The sequence below is a fragment of the Homarus americanus genome, unplaced genomic scaffold (assembly GCF_018991925.1).
Source record: "Homarus americanus isolate GMGI-L3 unplaced genomic scaffold, GMGI_Hamer_2.0 scaffold52687, whole genome shotgun sequence".
Classification (NCBI taxonomy): domain Eukaryota; kingdom Metazoa; phylum Arthropoda; class Malacostraca; order Decapoda; family Nephropidae; genus Homarus; species Homarus americanus.
This window is the reverse complement of record NW_024734362.1, coordinates 343485-353793: the sequence shown is the minus strand read 5'-3', so window position 1 is coordinate 353793 and position 10309 is coordinate 343485.

The window sequence follows — 10309 nt, the reverse complement described above, 5'->3', positions numbered from 1 at the left end:
AAGCGATCTCTGCACTGCCATTGCCACCCTTGCAAGAAAGCTTGCATCCTCTTGCTGCCATCACCTCCAGGCTCTGACGGCCTGCCGCCTTATTCCTCTGGAAAAGAAACCAGGATGTAGACCTATAGGGGTGGGGGAAGTGCTGAGGCGGATCATCGGAAAGTGTATAATGGAGGTGGTAAAGGATGATGTCAGGGCAGCAGCAGGGAACCTACAAGTGTGTGCTGGCCACCAGGCTGGTGGGGAGGCGGCCATTCACGCCATGAGATTGATATTTGAGCAGCGTGATTGTGAGGCCGTTCTCCTGGTGGATGCTTCAAACGCATTCAACATACTTAACCGCAAGGCGGCACTGCACAACATCAAGATCAAGTGTCCTAGCTTTGCGATGTATGTTGAAAATTCGTATAGGAATCCTTCAGACCTCTACGTAGTAAACAACAAGGCTCTACGAGGTGATACCATCCTACAGTCGACCGAGGGAACAACACAGGGAGACCCCGTTGCAATGGCAATGTATGCAATAGGCCTATCAGTGCTCCAACAAGAAATAAAGTATGAAACAACTGGGGTCAAACAAGTGGCATATGCTGATGACCTCACAGGAGCAGGAAAAGTGGAGGACATCAAAAAGTGGTGGGACCTGGTAACATCGCGAGGTCCACAAATAGGGTACCACCCAAACGCCAGCAAATCCTTCCTCATCGTGAAGCCAGATCATTATGATCGGGCTGTGGAGGTTTTCGGCGAAAGTGAGGTCAAAATAACTAAGGACGGCCAAAGACATCTAGGCGCAGTAATTGGCACTACGGACTTCAAGACCCAGTACGTAGGGGGAAAGGTGAACGAGTGGGTTAGCGAAATCCATGCTCTATCGGAGATTGCTAACACAGAGCCACATGCGGCCTTTGCAGCATTCACACATGGAGTCAAGCATCGTTGGAACTACCTGATGCGTACCATCCCTGAGATCCGACCCCTCCTCCACCCTTTGGAAGAAGCAATCAGTGTCAAGTTCATTCCCAAACTAGTGAAACACCACGACTTAACCCCAGTAGAAAGAACACTTCTTGCACTTCCACCAAGACTGGGAGGGATGGGACTATGTCTACAGGGTGCTTTGGCTCTGAATTATCAAAATTCACTTAAGCTCAGCCCTCCTGACCACATAATAGCCCAAGAATGTCTGGCAAGTGGGCTGTAGCAAGTTAATAAGATCCATGATCCGTACAACAGATCGGCACTGCCAAAATGACATGTTGCAGCAGGTATTGCTGCAGGTTCAAAATCTAATAAAAAAAATGGCTACCTATAAGCGCGGGGATGGGCGCACTAAGAACTGGGTTATACGTTACCGATAAGGGCAAATGGTTTCAGCCTTAACAAACAAGAATTTACAGATGCCATTGCCCTAAGGTACGGTTGGCCAGTAGATGGTTTGCCCTCCCAATGCGTGTGTGGCTATTCCTATGATGGCGATCACGCCATGGTTTGCAAGAAGGGGGGCTTCATATGCATGAGGCATGACGAGGTAAGGGATCTCACAGCAAATATGTTGAAGGAAACCTGCCGGGACGTCATGGTAGAACCGACCCTCCTTCCACTGGATGGCGAGATCCTCCAACACAGGACTTCAAACACATCTAACGCAGCCCGTGTGGACGTCAGTGCTCGAGGATTCTGGACGCGGGGACAGCGAGCCTTCTTCGACATCAGGATTTTTGATCCCATGGCCGTTTGTCACCGTAACCTAGCTCTCGATGCTGCACATAGGAGGAATGAGAACGACAAGAGAAGGGCATATGGGGAGAGAATTCAAAATGTCGATCAAGGCAGCTTCACTCCGCTAGTGTTCACAACCTCTGGTGGGATGGGCCCAAGCGCAAGATGTTTCTACGCCAGACTCGCGGAGCTGATCTCCGAACAGAAGCAGCAGCCCAGAAGTTATGTCACAGCCGGGATGAGATGTCGACTGTCCTTCTCTCTCCTTCGGTCGGCTTTGCTCTGCCTCAGGGGAACGAGAGCTTCTGCCCCTACTCCGTCAACTGCTGCAGATATCGACTATGAGGCTACAGTCACCGAATGCCGCATCGATCTGCGGCTCAACTAATTTAACACAGATAGGATAGTTGCTTATGTATTAGGATAGTTAATATTAAGGTAAATAAATAGAAATTTGGCGAAAATTAGCCCAGAAAGCCAATGGCTAGGCCACGTATAAAAAAAAAAAAAAAAAAAAAAAAAAAAAGTAGTAGTAGTAGTAAGTGTATTAGTAGTAATGTAGTCTACTTATATTTAATCTATATTCTTCATTTTGTGGATTCATCTACGTCTGTAACTTCACACGACCTTACCCTTTATACGCGCCTTTACGCCTCAATACCCACTCCACTAACACGACCAGACAACCTTAACGGCACCTTTGGTTATTTAATCCTGAGTCACACAAAAAAACATTAATTTTTCCCTTCTTACTTGTTTAGCTGCTCGCAGGTCAATGGGTCCCAGTCTCAATGGTTACCAATACTGGAGTCTATTTGTACTGGGGTCCATTAGTATTGTGGTCTATTAATACTGGGTCCCATTAATACTGGGACCCATTATTACTCGGACCCATTATTACTGGGAAACATTATTACTGGGACCCATTATTACTAGGACCCATTATTACTGGGACCCATTATTACTGGGATCCATTATTACTAGGACCCATTATTACTGGGGACCATTAGAACTGGAGTCCATTATTACTGGGGGTCTTTATTACCAGAGCCCATTAGAACTGGGGGCCCATTAGACTTGGGGGCCCATTAGAACTGGGTACCGAGGTTGTGTGTCCAGCAAAACTTAACAGCTCCTCAATGTTGTGATAACCATTAGAGTGTTGAGGTGCTCTCTCTCTCTCTCTCTCTCTCTCTCTCTCTCTCTCTCTCTCTCTCTCTCTCTCTCATATGTTTTTGTGACAATTTATGATATATTGTTATTAATGTCTTTATTTCATTACTATTAATATTATCTCAAATTGCATCATGATGTTTATTGTAGGAATGTTAATTAACCTGAAAATAACACCATTCTTCTCTCAGTAGCATTGTTCTCTCAGTAACATTGTTCTCTCAGTAACATTGTTCTCTCAGTAACATTGTTCTCTCAGTAACATTGTTCTCTCAGTAACATTGTTCTCTCAGTAACATTGTTCTCTCAGTAACATTGTTCTCTCAGTAACATTGTTCTCTCAGTAACATTGTTCTCTCAGTAACATTGTTCTCTCAGTAACATTGTTCTCTCAGTAACATTGTTCTCTCAGTAACATTGTTCTCTCAGTAACATTGTTCTCTCAGTAACATTGTTCTCTCAGTAACATTGTTCTCTCAGTAACATTCATTATTAGTTTTATCATCATTTAACATCCACTACAATGTCTTTCTTGTCGTGGGAGGGGGTCAAGACTGCAGTAGGAGGAGGAAGGTGTTTCGTGTCCAAATAAGAACTGTGAGACGGAGACACAGAATGACCTGAATCTGGGTAAAAAAATTAATGCTGTTTGGTTCGTGAGGTTCTTGAGACTTCATACCTGGGATGGCTGGCTCTCTGTTGGTCTCTACCTCAGTCGGGTGGAAGGTACTGTGTGTTTGGGTAGGGTTGGTTTGGGTAGGGTAGGGTAGGGTTGGCTTGGTTTGGGTAGGGTTGGTTTGGGTAGGGTTGGTTTGGGGGTAGGTTGGTTTGGGTTGGTTTGGGTACTATGATTTTAATTTGTTTGGGTTGGATATACCATCGTCCTCAAAGAGTAAACCATCATTCTCAAAGGGTTAAAAATTCATCCTTAAAGAGTTAAACCATCATCTTGAAAGGGTTAAACCATCATCCTTAAAAGGTAAAAAAAAAGTCATCCTCAGAGGGTTAATTTATCTCCTAACACGGATTTAGTAAACGCCAAGTAGCCTTTAGAGTCAGTATTCGGCGTCACTAGGCCAGACCATCTCGTGAGAAATCTTGAGACAGTCACTTGAATGTGTTGTTAATCTCGCAGTGACCAGAGAAACATTTCACGTACGCGTCTTGGGCATTTTGGACCCAGTTTCTTCTTCCTTGTCTTATAGAGCAACCTGATCGTCCTCTCTCTCTCTTCTCTCTCTCTCTCTGATCCTCCCCCTCTCCCTCCCCATCCGCTATCCCTTCCCCTACCTCCCTCCCTCCTCCTCTCCCATCCCTACCAACTATCCATTCCCCTACTTCACCTTCCTCCTTGCTCTCCTCCACACCCCTACTCGCTATCCCTTGACGTCCCAAAAGCTCTAGTTATTCTTTCTTGTGTGCCTGAGAGGTCTCGTTCCTGCGTCCCACCACCGTCAGGAGGCATCTGTCAGGGGGAGGGGATCTTTTTTCTCAGCTTGGGGGGATGAGTCGTCAGAATTCCTACGGGATGGTGGGTTTGGTTTGGTGAGAGTGGGTAGGTGGGTGAGTGAGTGGGTAGGTGGGTGAGTGGGTAGGTGGGTGAGTGGGTAGGTGGGTGAGTGGGTAGGTGGGTGAGTGAGTGGGTTGTAGGTGGTGGGTGGGTGGGTGGGTGAGGTGGGTGGGTGGGTGAGGTGGGTAGGTGGGTAGGTGGGTGGGTTGGTAGGTGAGTGGGTAGGTAGGTGGGTGAGTGGGTAGGTGGGTGAGTGGGTAGGTGGGTGAGGGTGGTGGGTAGGTGGGTGAGGTGGTGGGTAGGGTGGGTGAGTGGGTAGGTGGGTGAGGTGGGTAGGTGGGTGAGGTGAGTGGGTTGGTAGGTGAGTGGGTAGGGGTGGGTAGGTGGGTGAGTGGGTGGGTTGGTGAGTAAGCTAGAAGGTGGATGGGCAGGCAGAGGGTGGGTAGAATGGGTAAAGTGAGCAGAGTACACCCTAACACACACACACACCCACCCTGGCATACATACACATCCCAGTATACACACACATCCTGGAATATACACACTCACCCTAGCATACTCACACCCAAGCAAGTATACACACACACACACACACACACACACATCCCAGTATTACACACATCCTGGAATATACACACACTCACCCTATACTCACCCCAACAAGTATACACACACACACACACACACACACATCCCAGTATACACACACATCCTGGAATATACACACTCACCCTAGCATACTCACACCCAAGCAAGTATACACACACACACACACACACACACACACACACACACACACACACACATCCCAGTATACACACACACGCCAGTAGACATACACACACACACACACACACACACACACCTAGCGTGCATGTATCAGACTTGGCGAGCGATATCTGAAGACAATGATGAGTTAAGAGCTGAAGTCCTCGTTAAATGCTGCCCTTGTGTGTGTGTGTGTATGTGTCTGCGTGTGTGTATACTGATATGTGTGTGTGTTGTAATGTATGTGTGTGTGTGTGCTTCACTCTAATACCTAACTCGTTTTTCCTCGCGTTATTCTGGTAAGTTAGGGCCTCTCTCTCTCTCTCTCTCTCTCTCTCGTGTGTGTCAGGTATATGTGATAATATTGCATTTATTTCCACCTATATAGTAAGTGGGTTCAGTAGGTAATGTTTTAAAGGTTCGTTGTTTAAGGTTCGTTGTTAGTCTTTAAAGGGTTCGTTTTTTAAAGGTTCGTTAAGGGTTCGTTGTTTTAAGGGTTCGTTGTTTTAAGGGTTCATTGTTTTAAAAGGTTCTGTTTAAGGTTCGTTGTTTTAAAGGGTTCGTTGTTTTAAAGGGTTCGTTGTTTTAAAGGGTTCGTTGTTTTAAAGAGTTCGTTGTTTTAAAGGGTTCGTTGTTTTAAAGGGTTCGTTGGTTTAAAGGGTTCGTTGTTTTAAAGGGTTCGTTGTTTTAAAGGGTTCGTTTTTTAAAGGGTTCGTTGTTTTAAAGGGTTCGTTGTTTTAAAGGGTTCGTTGTTTTAAAGGGTTCACTACATGCTTCGACACCACACAGTCAGTCAACAAGTTCTTAACACACACAGACACACACACTCAGAGGGATAAGTGTGTTGTTACTACGCGTTATTCTATTTGTGTGTCAACTGGTAACACTGTTTCTGTTACGCCAAAGTTTGTGTTACATTACGTGGTCTTGTTATTTTAAGGCGAGTTTGTGTTGAATTTGGACAGGTGAGATTGTGTTGATTTTTGGACAGGTGAGATTGTGTTGATTTTTGGACCGGTAAGATTGTGATGATTTTTGGACAGGTGAGATTGTGTTGAATTTGGACAGGTGAGATTGTGTTGATTTTTGGACAGGTGAGTTTGTCTTGAATTTGGACAGGTGGGATTGTGTTGATTTTTGGACAGGTGAGTTTGTCTTGAATTTGGACAGGTGAGATTGTGTTGATTTTTGGACAGGTGAGTTTGTCTTGAATTTGGACAGGTGAGATTGTGTTGATTTTTGGACAGGTGAGATTGTGTTGAATTTGGACAGGTGAGATTGTGTTGATTTTTGGACAGGTGAGTTTGTCTTGAATTTGGACAGGTGAGATTGTGTTGATTTTTGGACAGGTGAGATTGTGTTGATTTTTGGACAGGTGAGTTTGTCTTGAATTTGGACAGGTGAGATTGTGTTGATTTTAGGACAGGTGAGATTGTGTTGATTTTTGGACAGGTGAGTTTGTCTTGAATTTGGACAGGTGAGATTGTGTTGATTTTAGGACAGGTGAGTTTGTCTTGAATTTGGACAGGTGAGATTGTGTTGATTTTTGGACAGGTGAGATTGTTTACGAGTTGTTTTGTGTTATTTAGGCTATTGGACCGTGGGAAGTGTTTTTGAGTCACTTTACCACCATGTTTATTAGTGATGGATCGAAGGAATAGAAAGCGGATATAACTGTGTGAGTTTACTAATACTTAAGCATCTTAGTTCACGTTTAACCTGTCTGAACATCATGTTATGTTAGCGAGACTCAGTTGGCCGTGAGAATCTACATAGGAGATCAGGTCTTGTTGGGTTTGGTAAATGATAAGTTTTTCGTAATGTTGTTACCTGGTTGATTTTTTTTATTTACCTGTTCTGACCTGATTACCTGGAGTTGTGGTAATTAACTCACCTGTTGTGGCACCTGGGGGACACAAATCCATATGATGTGTGTGTGTGTGTGTGTGTGTATGTGTGTGTGTGGTGTCAGCATCTCAGAGTTACGGCTACTCGTTCTTTGTTAAGGGTCGTTGGGCAAACCTGACTGCCCGTACTGGCGAAGAAAAAATGTTAGGTTCTCTTTTATTTTTTTTATCTAACTTAGGTTCGTAAATCTTACCTGTGATGTTTATTGCTTCTGGAGATTGAGAAGATTAAATAAAATGGATCACCTGAAGAATCTCCACCCCAGCTTATATCACCTTAATATTAACCTAACCTAATGCTAACATAACCTAACCTAATAATAAACTAACCTGACCTAACCTAACCTCATCCCCTAAAATAGTGTTCGGGTGGTAAGTCTTCAGGTAAAATAAGCTGGGCTGGAGATTCGTCAGGTGATCCAACATTAATTATTTTCACCTTTATATTTATTACCCAAATAAATAAGTAATAATAAATATCGAAAATAAGTATATAAAATTAATGGAAGTTTTAGTAAGTAAATTTATATCTCTCGTTATTCATCAAAAAATTATTAATAGTTTTCACGACACACACACACACACACACACACACACACCAGGTATTGACTCAGGTTGTCAAGAGGATTAAACACATCTTATTCCCATCAGGTAAAAGTTATTCCTACTTGAGATCTTCACTACTTGGTCTCCTCGTCACGTAGCTGCCACCTCCACCACGATATTGTTGTACATCAGTTGTGTGGCATTATCGCGTCGTCTCATAACTCAATGCAGAATAATGGTGTATTTTAGGGGGTGATGGCTAAGGTGTTTTTGTCTGGGGATGTTTTGACGTGTATGTAATATTAACGTGTGTGTGTTGGGTGTGTGTGTGTGTGTGTGTGTGTGTTGGGTGTGTGTGTGTGTGTGGGTGTGGGTGTGTGTGTGTGTGTGTGTGTGTGTGTTTACATATTGGACACGAGGAACCACAAAGACTAGAGGTTCTCACACCCACCTTTAGGGACTCCAAGGTCAAGTACCAATAAGAGAGGGTCACCGACTCACACATTCTAACACCCTCCCTGTCATTCGAACTGCACGGATGGTCACCCTCCACGATCATTCTCATTAAATACGTGTATAATTGAATGTTGTATTACTCGTGTGTGAAGGATCTTGACTTTTTTTATTCTTCTTGTCTTAGAGATAAAGACCCTTATGTGAGGTTATGATAATTAGTGTGTACGTGTTAATACAGGTAATTAGTGTGAATATGTTAATTAATACAGGTAATCTGGAGGTTAGATATATAGTGTGTGTGTGTGTTTTGTCTTGGTATAGGTAGAAGTATGTAATGTTTCTTATAGTAATTAGTGTGAATGTTTTAATACAGGTAATTACAGGTGTGTTAGTGTATTAGGAATAATAATTACGGATGAGATCTTAAAAGTTTGTTCTTCATAAATTCCGAAAGAGGTGGTTGATAGCTCGACTTTTACTCATAAATATTCATAATTTTTTGCTCATAAGTTTGTAGGCTATAACTCACAGCAACTAAGTTCACTTTACTCATAAAAGTTACTTTAAAGATATTATAATTGTCCCTTTATTGCTCATAAATGCTACTGGATACTATTGTAATTGCCCCTTTTCTTCCTCATAAACCGTAAACCTTCCCCCTAAACCATCATTACTGGACTTCCTTTCCCCATGAAAACCATTTCCCAAACCCATTATAATTGCCCATCCAAAACCTCCTCCTTTCTCTCCCTCATAATGCCCCCGACGTCCACTCTCTTGCCCATTAACATTACCCTAAAAACACACGTATTGTCCACCATTGCCCACCTCTTGTTCATTAAAAAGATGCCTACTCAGCCCTCGTGCCCAATATGCCCCTCTCTCATGGGCAATAAAACCATCGTCGAGTCTGTATAAATTCTTTTCGTCTCAATTGCCCCCTTTCCCCTTATTTTTAGGGCTACAAAAATTTGTGGCCTTAAAGCTGGGCCACGTGAAGTCCTTTTGGGTGTTAGTGGTGGAGGGGGGAGAGGGGGAGGAGTGGGTGGGGGAGGGGGGGAGGGAGGGGAGGAATGGGTGGGGGAGGAGGGGGGAGGGGGAGGAGTGGGGGAGAGACAGAGGGAGAGGTGGGAGAGAGTAAGAGTGAGATAAAAGGAGGACACACACAGACACATACACAAACAGACAGACAGACACACACACAGACACACACAGACAGACACATACACACACAGACAGACAGACAGACATGTAAATAAACGACCATCAACCTACTCCCAGTTTCCTTTAAGATCATGCAAAGAAATACTAAAAAAAACACACACAAAAAACAACAACAACATATCATAAACCACTTGCGTCATGCCCCCCGGGACTAACTACCCAACTACCCTGTTTAATTGCCCTTGTTTATACGTCTCCTAACTACCATTTGTTTTGTTGCCATTGTATTTATTGTTGTTACATAAGTAGTGGAAGTACATAATTTGGATTGAGATAGAGAGATAGAGAGAGAGAGATAGAGAGAGAGAGAGAGAAAGAGAGAGAGAGAGAGAGAGAGAGAGAGAGAGAGAGAGAGAGAGAGAGGGAGAGAGAGAGAGAGAGAGACCAGATATAATCAATTCACCCAATGCACGCTGCTGTATAAAGGCCAGTCACTATTCTTCAACCTTCTCTCAATATATATTTAACTCCCACCTTGTCACTGTATTTAATCCTCGTATTTGTACTCTAATTAATTCTTTCCTCTGAGTTAACGATTAAATATAACATTTTTAAGGTTAGATTAAGTGTGTGTGTGTGTGTGTGTGCGTGTGTGTGTGTGTGTGTGTGTGTGTGTGTGTGAGTGTGTGGTATTGTAACTTGTATTAATTCTTTGTAATTATATTTTTCTTCTGATTAAATGTTGTTAATTTTTGTGGGGGTAAATGTGTATACTTACAGGTATAGATACTAGTACAGGTATAGATACTAGTACAGGTACAGATACTAGTACAGGTATAGATACTAGTACAGGTATAGATACTAGTACAGGTATAGATACTAGTACAGGTATAGATACTAGTACAGGTATAGATACTAGTACAGGTATAGATACTAGTACAGGTGTAGATACTAGTACAGGTATAGATACTAGTACAGGTATAGATACTAGTACAGGTATAGATACTAGTACAGGTATAGATACTAGTACAGGTATAGATACTAGTACAGGTATAGATACTAG